The sequence below is a fragment of the Hypanus sabinus genome, unplaced genomic scaffold (genome assembly GCF_030144855.1).
Source record: "Hypanus sabinus isolate sHypSab1 unplaced genomic scaffold, sHypSab1.hap1 scaffold_332, whole genome shotgun sequence".
NCBI lineage: Eukaryota > Metazoa > Chordata > Chondrichthyes > Myliobatiformes > Dasyatidae > Hypanus > Hypanus sabinus.
Genome location: NW_026781237.1, coordinates 404,337 through 413,769, shown reverse-complemented (window position 1 = coordinate 413,769; position 9,433 = coordinate 404,337).

Genomic DNA, 9,433 nt, shown 5'->3' with positions numbered 1-9,433 from the left:
GTATTCCATATTCCTCCATATTCGCCGATGCTGCCCTAAATCTGCGCAATTCACAATTGATTGTGCACTTAAGCCCGCTGACACATCCACTTGATCATGAGGTTATCATTTCAAAATGTTCAGAATATAGCAGCCTTTTTTATTAAGTGTGATCGTGAACACACGATCAGAAATGCTGATCATGTTAACTAGTTCCCAACGAGAACTCTACAAGGCCAATCAGATGGTTCACTGCTGCTCGGCGATAAACCATAAAAAATCGCATGTATAATTAGGAAACATTTAAATAAAAGTACAAGTACTAGAGTCATGATGATCATGATGAAGTAAGCTGAAGAGAGAGACATTTATACACATGTTCACCTCAATAATTCAAAGAGATTGAAGGATAAGGTTGCAGGATGACAAAACATGACAGGACCACCTCGAAATATAACTGTTCCCTACCGGGAGAAAACAACATCTGTCCTTTCCGCACTTTCTCCAGCCGTTTAAGGCCGAAGTCCAGCCGGAAGAGAACTGTATAAGAAGATAGGCCTCGACATTAAAAGTCCGCACGTAATCCAGAATGCGTGCGCAACCTCAAATTTCATGTCCACTGACAATCGCATATGCACATTAGGTTACCTCAGATTCAGAAACATTTTGAAGTCTTAATCCCAAATCCCTGTGCGTCGGATACTCGAGAACACATCCCTAAATCTGCTCAATTGCCAGACAGATTTGTATCTACATATTCTAGGAAATACCGTTGAATCTGTGCAATGTCCAATTCAGTATGCACCCCAAACGTGCTGACAACTCTCACATTCACACCAGATATTCCCAGAGCAGGATTCATCTCAAACAGATCAAAACATAGCTGACTGGACTTTAAAATCGGTACACAGCCAAAAATTCGTGATCAAGTTGAAATCCTCTGACACATCCAAACTTGTGATTAACCCGAAATCCATGTACATCTCCGTCTTCGTCAACGTACACCTATATCTGTACACATTCCCAAATCCGTGTGCACCTCAAAATATATGCCCATCCTCAAATATATGCCCATCCTCAAATAAGAGTGCACCCCAAACCGTGTGTGTTTGTGTGTTGGTGTGTGTGTGTGTGTGTGTGTGTGTGTGTGTGTGTGTGTGTGTGTGTGTGTGTTTATGAACCCGCTGAGAAACCCAAATGCATATTAGATTATCTCAGACGAAGAATCATTTCAAATTTTGCCATAATGGCTGCCTGAAGAAGAAGAAAAAATGAAATTCAAGAACAGGTTCAATGACATTGTTTGTTACAGTATCTATAAATGGAACAACTTTGAGATTCGCCACACCTTCGAATCCGCAGACACGCCAAATCAGTGAGAACACCGAGATCCGTACGCACCTCCAATTCCGTGTGTACCCTTATGTCTATGTACTACTTGAAACCCGTGTACACACCGACTTGAAAACTAGATTATCCCAAAACCATTTCTCGCAATGACAAAATATGCGTACACCCTCTCCCTCTATATCTGCAAATCAAATTAGTATGCACCTCAAATCCAGCGACACACCCGAATCTGTGTGCAGTCCAAAACGTATTGAAACACATTCTAAGGAAACGGATATATAAGTGATAAAGTAATATGATAAAGTGGATTTTCAGATGACACCTGGGTTCAGAGCGTGAGTGGACAGCAGAGTAGTTTATGAAAACTTTCAGCGTCAGTGAAGCAGCTGGAAAAACGGGCTGAACATTTTGCAGTTGGAATATAATGTGACATTCCAACCAGATGGGATCTAGTGTGAGCTGTTGCACTTTGGCCGGACCTACCTGGGTAGACTTATATAATAAATGGTAGGGAATTGCGGAAAGCGGGACAGCAGAATACGCTTCCATAATTGCTATGTAACCTCAAAGGATAGACCGACACCCCGAAATCCGTGTGCATCCCTAAACCTGCCGAGGCGCACAAATCTGTGCGCATCCCCGATCCAAGTGCACCAAAATATTCAAACAAACCATGAAATATGTGCAAATGCATTTGACATACCTATCCTTAAATCCTTACCAAAGTTCCAAGTACGATTTTTAATGTATCTATAAATGAAACAACCTCGTGATTCTTCGCACACCCCAATCCACCGACACTCTCAGATCCGTGAGTACCCAAACTCGCCGCGCACATGTCAAGATCTCTGAGAACCCTCAAATCCGAGTGCCCCCCCTACATGTACATTTGTACGACTGTTTATCCCAGAGCAAGAAACTTTTCAAACACTTCACAAGATAGGTTAATCCACTTTAAAATAACAAGAACAAAGCTCGACGTTAAAGTGCATTTTTGTCCGAGTATTTGTAAACTAAACGAATTTTCGCATTAATCCAATTCCCTTGACATTCCAAAATCCACGCGCACTCACAAATCCGTATGCACACCCGAATGGGTGCGCACTCCGAACCCGTCAACATCTCCTGTTTACAGATAATATTATCCGAGAGGAGAAACAATTTCAAATAGTTCACGAAGTACCAAACTCCAACTTAAAAATCACAGTACAAGCAAAATAGAAAACTGAAAGAATATTTATTAATAAAGTACCTATCAATGAAACAACCCTGAGATTTGTCAGTATCTCAAATCCAGAGACACCCCCAAATGCGGGAGCACCCTAAGATCGTGTACACCACCAAACCTGCTGAACCTGTTGATTTTCCCAATGGAAGAGTCACTTTAAAATGGCAGCATTCACCTGCCAAATCCACCCATATAATCACTGTGCACACGTAATCGCCGAAACTCTCCTAAAGCTGTGCACTCCACTAAATCTGTATGCACCCCCAAATACACTGAAACACTTACATTAACATTGCATTATTCTGGAGGAAGTAACATTTCCAACAGTTTCACAAAGTAGCTGGCTCATATGTTAATAATACCTAGAACAAAGGCCAAGGTTCAAAGTGCATTTATTATCCGGTTTCTATAAATGAGATTTGTCCCACCCACACCCGAAATCAGTGTGCGCCAGCAACTCACTGGCAATGCCACATGCACATTGGAATATCCATGAGCAGGAATAATTTCAACCAGTTCACAAAATCGTCCTTAACCAATCAATAAGAATAAAGTATTAACTTGCAAGTGCATTTCTTAACAAAGTATCATTAAACATCCAGCGACAAGCCAGATCCGTATGAACAACCAAATTCGTGTTCGACCCCAAATCCGCAGCATCACTCGAATCTCTGTTCATGCATTAAACCGTGTGCACCCCCAGATACATGTGTTTCACAAGTCTGCGCACATTCCAAGTGCACACTCACAAAGCAAAGCGCACTCCAAACGCGCTGATACCCCTTTAGGCGCAACAGACCATGTCAGAGCAAGAATCATTTCAAACAGTTCACGGGATAACTGCCTCCAGCATGAATATCGTCGAAAGTAACTGTAGATGAAACAAACTTCAGATACGCCACACTCCAATTCCGCAGCCACCTCAGATCTCTGAGAATAAGGAAATCAGTAAAGACCAGAACATCTCGAAATCAGTATATTGACGGTTTTCACTGAATCTGTTCACATCGCAAATCAGTTGCCACCCATATATGCCGAAGCAGACATAAATTTGCGCAATCCCGAAATCGGTGACACCCCAGATGCATAATGAATTATTCCAGACCAGCAAACTTTTCAAACAATTTTGCAAATGACCGACTTGAGGTTAGAAAGCCACATGTGCACAAACATCCTTTTTAGAGATCGGCGTGACCCCCAAATCTGCGTGTCAACCCAAATCCGTGTGCAGCCCCATATTCTAACTAAAATCACTAAAATCGGTCTGTACCCCAAATCTGCTGACAACGCCACACGCTTAATAGATTGCAAACGCAAAATGGCGGTCTTACCAGTACAAAACAATACGTATGTCACCAAATCGATATGCACCAAGAAAAACGTGGAGACTCACATACTACCCTAAATCTGCTATTCACAAGGAGGTGCGCACCCCTGTATCAGAACACACCCCTACATTAGTGCACAATACCAAATCAGTTTGCAGCCCTTTATTGGAGAACGCTCCTAAATCCCAGATCCTTATCAAGACCGTGCGCAACCCATATGCGACGACAAAAACTAAAGTTGTGCAATCGCCAATTCAGAGCGCACCATGAACCGGCGGACTCCGCCACATGTACATCGGATTTTCCCGGGGCAACAATCATTAAAAATAATTGAGAAAATGGCAGTCTCAACATTAATTAATCACACAAACTCACCATCCGCCAACTCACACATCTCCAATAAGCCCATGATCGAAAACGGCAACCCAAATCAGCGCACATCACCAAATCCATGTGCATCCTTGAATTGGTGCATATCAAGAAATCACTGCACACCCTAAACACTCTGTGCGCACCCCACTTTCATTACTGGGGCTTGTTGTACACAGATTTTGTCATTTGTGAAAGGTTGAGATAATCTAATTTGCATGTGTGGTGTCCACGGTTTGTAAATTCTCTAACGATGCATTTGCATTTGGAGATGCAGACGGATTTCTTACGTATTTGGTGTGTCTGCGGGTTTGGAGGTGTGCCGAATCCCAAAGATATTTCATTTAGATCTCGAGAATAATAAATTTAATTTCAAATTTGTCGTGAACTATTTTAAACGATTCCTGGGATAATCTAATGTGCAAGTGGGTTTCTCTGCGGGTTTGATACTCGCATGGATTTTAGGGTGCGCTCCTTTTGAGATGGTGCACCTATTTGAGGTGTACATGAATTTGGGAATGCGTACAAGTGGGCGTAAACACGGATTTTGGGTGAGATAGATTTGGGCATGTCGGCGACTTCATATTCGCCGACAACCCCCCAAATATGTAATCCCCAGATACGAGCGCATCCCCATAACAAGAACAAGCCCCAAAAGCCGTGTGCATCCACGTGCACCCCGAGACCATGTGCAACCCATTTTCGCTGACACGCAATGCCCAGTACCCAGTACAGCGCGCACCATAAACCCGCTGACACCCCCACATGCCCATGAGATTTTTCCGACCAAGATAGATTCGAAACAGTTGAGAAAATGGCAGCGTCGACGTTAACAATCCGCACTCAACACATTCGTGTGCAAATCTTGATCCGTCAACATACCCAAATCTATGTGTATCCCCAAGGACGTGTGCACGGCCATGTCTGAGACTAAATTTCGAGTGATGTCTAAGTTTCATCCTTAAATCTCACCAGCGGTTCTTTTTTCGCCTTCTCTTAAATTGCAGCAATTTCTAAAAGCGCAGAGCAGTACATTTAAAAGTAAATTTAAAATATGTTACAGTATTGATGAAGAATTAGACCAATAGTCTGTAAAGTTGCCCAGCGCTCCGGATTATCGGAATTTACTTTAGCAGAGTCTTTCCACTGATAAATCAAAACTGCCCGCCATGAATCCACAAAACATGTGCACATCAGCAAATTAGTGTGCACTCCAAACACACTGACAACCCACAGAGATAATAAATAATTCCAAAGCAGAATTCATGTCCAACAGTTCAGAAAATGGTTGTTTCGACGATTACAAATTTTAATTGGTCAACAATTGGCCCCCGGAATATACGAACATCACAATAGCTAATTAAGTCCCCGCAAATGTCTACAGACCCCTAAATTGGCGGGTATCCCCAAGTACTTGTGCATATTGCCGTCAAACCCTAAATCTACGCACACCCGAAGTCAGTGCTCAACTGAGGACTTAACTTTATTTGAGGACTCAACGTTAAATCCGTGCGCATTCCATAATCTAAACTCAAATCATAGCAGTGTGCACCCCTTATTCTCAGACACTGTCCAATATCTGTGCGACCCAATTCAGTGCGCACCCCAAAACCGCTAACATTTTTAGTTTAGTTTAAACATTGCAGTTTAGAATCCTTTCAAGAATTCAGAAAATGGATGCCACAACTTTAAAATCCGCACATATGTGCAACTTCAGATCCGCCAACACGCCCAAGTCTTTATCTCACCCAAATCCGTTTTTCCATGTACACAATCCCAAATCTATGTACACCTCAATTATGTGCACCACCTCAACTAGGTGCGCACCCTAAAATTCATGCGAATATCATACACGTGGAGAAGCACACTTGCACATTAGATTATCCCAGATGAAGGGACATTTAAAATACTTCATGTCAAATTTCTAATCAAATGAATCACGTGATCTAAACGAAACATCTTTGAGTTCCGGCACAGCTTCAAATACAGCCCAAACACTTGAGAAATCCGTCTGCATCTCCAAATGCAAATGCATCCCCACAATTTCAAAACCGTGGACACACACACGTTAATTAGATTATCGGAAAAGAATATTTTCCGACATTCACAAGATGACAAAATCTGTGTACAACGAGCCCCACAATTGAATGTGGGGGTTTCAGCGTGTTCGGGCTATGCATGGATTTGGTGATGCGCACCAATTTGACGATTCTCATGGATTTGGTGTTGTTCGCTGATTTGGGTTGCCTTTTCGATCACGGGATACACATAGATTTATGTGACTTGGCGGATCAAAATTTGCCTGTGGATTATTAATGTCGAGGCTGCCATTTTCTCAATCGTTTTTTTATTGATTGTTGCTCCGGGAAAATCTGATGTACAAGTATACGGGTTTAGGGTGCGATTGAGCAATTTTACATTTGTCGTCGAATGTGGGTTGCACACGGTCTTGCGGATCATATGGATGGATATGGTTCTGAAGGATTTAGGAGCGTTCTCTAATAAAGGGTTGCCAACTGATTTAGCGGAGTGGTCCGATATAGGGGTGCTTACCTTTTTGGGGATAGCAGATTTAGGGTAGTTGGCGAGTCTCCACGTTTTAGTGAGTGCATATGATTTGTTGTCGTACGTAGAGACTTTGGGATACGTGTTGGCTTTTAATGTAAAGACAGCCATTTTGTGTTTGCAATGATTATCCGTCTGGATCATCTAATATACCTGTGGGGGTGCCGACGGAATTTAGTGATCTGCGCACAGTTCGGGGTGTGGTCCTGAATATGGGGCTACACACGGATTAACGTTCATTCGCAGATTTGGGTATGTCACCGATCTGCAAAAGGATTTTGGCGCACATGTGGCTTCCTAACCTCGAGACGGTCAACTTCTGAATTGATTGCTGGCGTGGATCCATTATTCATCTGTGCTGTCAGCGGGTTTGGGGTGCGCACCGATTTTGGTGATTTTGAACCACATACGTATTTGATGGTGCTTTCTGACTGGGAGACTGCACAAACAATATGAATGCACAGGGACCTGGACATCAGTATGCATTTGGAGTGCACGCGGGTGCCTGAGGACTGGGGATGAGGACAGGTTTAGGTGCATGTCGGCGCATATGGGTGCAAATGAATTTGTTGGTGTTGGTCGATTTGGGATTGTCATGAATCTCAAAGTTATAAAACATTATGGTGTACTTGGATCGCGGATGCGCACAGATTTGTGCACCTCGGCTGGTTTAGGGATCAACACGGATTTCGATGAGCTTACATAGGCATTATGGAAGCGTATTCTTAGATCCCTCTACTCTCCCTCTTTCTTCAATTCCGTAACAATTATTGTATATGTCTAGCCAGGTAGGTCCGGCAAAAGGGCAACTGCTCTTGATCCCATCTGGATGGAACGTCACATTAGATTCCAACCGCAAAATGTTCGGCCCGTTCTTCCACCTGCTTCACTGACGCTGAAAGTTTTCATAAACTGCTTCACTGTCCATTCACTCTCTGAACCCAGATGTCATTTGCAAATTCAGTTTATCATATTACAATTGACTTATATATCCTTTTCGTTAGAATGTTATCCAATCAGTTTGGGGGTGTCGCTGGATTTGAGGTGCATACTAATCTGATTTGCGGGCAGTGTGCAGATTTGGGGGTGTACGCTTATTTTGTCATTTCGTGAAATGGTATTGGGATAACCTAGTTTTCCAGTCGGTGTGCCCACGGGTTCTTTGTCCAAGGTCAGCTCTGTGTTGGCACAGCCGAATATCTCGTAGACACTGATTAAGATTCGAGCAATCACAAGCAAGACACAATCTGCAGATTCCAGAAATCCGAAATGCTGGAGGATCTCTGCAGGCCAGGCAGCATCTGTGGAAAAGTGTAAACAGTGGACATTTTGGGCAGACACCTTTCAGCAGAATTGGATTCTTTCCTGTCTCTCCAATTCTGTTGCCTGAGCTGAATTCTTTCGCCAGCACTTTGTGTCGGTTTAGATCATATCAGTTCCCATTTCTCTTCGCTGTGTCTTTTGTTCTTGGGTTCACAGCATCGCGTCGTCCGCCTAACACCGCTCCTCCACATTGCCTTTGAAAGCTAACTTTCTGTTCCTGGAAATTAGTTCAAATCGGTAAACAGAAGGAAAACCTACAGGTTGGGACAGAGGAAAATCACCGTGAAGTAAAGGACGGGTAATGATGGGAGCAGGAGTGGTTAATAGCGTGGAAAGTATACTCCATATCAAGCTGTTTTGTCAGAATCGGGAAGAAGGGTTGACTGGTTCGCCTCAAGGCACAACTTAAGCGGTACGAGGGTGAGATGCAATGTGGATTTTTCTGGAATGCTGAATCCAGTGGTGCCGTAACGATCTACAGTAAATATTTGTTTTTTTTTATATATAACTGTAAGACAGCACACACAAAATGCGGTAGCAATTTACCAGATGGGTGGAAAAGAGTAAACTTTCAACTATTCGGGCCGTCAAGCTTCATGGTTTTGTCTGTGCGAGGATCGACAGATTTTCTCCTGCTTCGTTTGAAACTCTGTTCATCACATTGTTTCCGTTTATTACAAGTGGGAGTACAGAATAGGACCGTGAAGTTAGCTAAATTGTACTACTACATAGCATTTATTTCTATGTTTTAGTGAGTATCAAAATCCGATTCAGTGGGTATTTAACCACATTCTTGAGGTCCTCTCGGAATTTGCTCTGTGTCAGGGCGTAAATACACGTGTTAGTGCAGGAACTAAGAATCTCCAGCATTCCCGATGTCTCTTCTATAATGTAAACGGGATTCATGACAGAATAATAAACAAAACTCATTGAAATCCGTTGATAGATGTAAAATACCAAACGTGTTCCCCACAACAATATGAAACTACCCGTTATGCTGAAGATCAAAACGATGGACTTTTGTCTGTTCTCCATCTCCCGGTCCTTGTCATTCTCGCCACTCTTTTGTCCCCGGATCCTCCTGCGGGCTCGACTGGCCACTAGAATCCGCCTGGCTGTCAGAATATTGAACAGCAAAATCAGAAAGAATGGGAGACAAGGGGTTAAAATACGGTGAAGCGTCTCAAACGCCGCCCATGAGGGTGCGTTTTTGAAGCTCGGTGTAAGAACACAATACCAGGGAACACCATCAATTATTACAAGAGGTTCAGAAGTAAAGCCCCAGGGGACA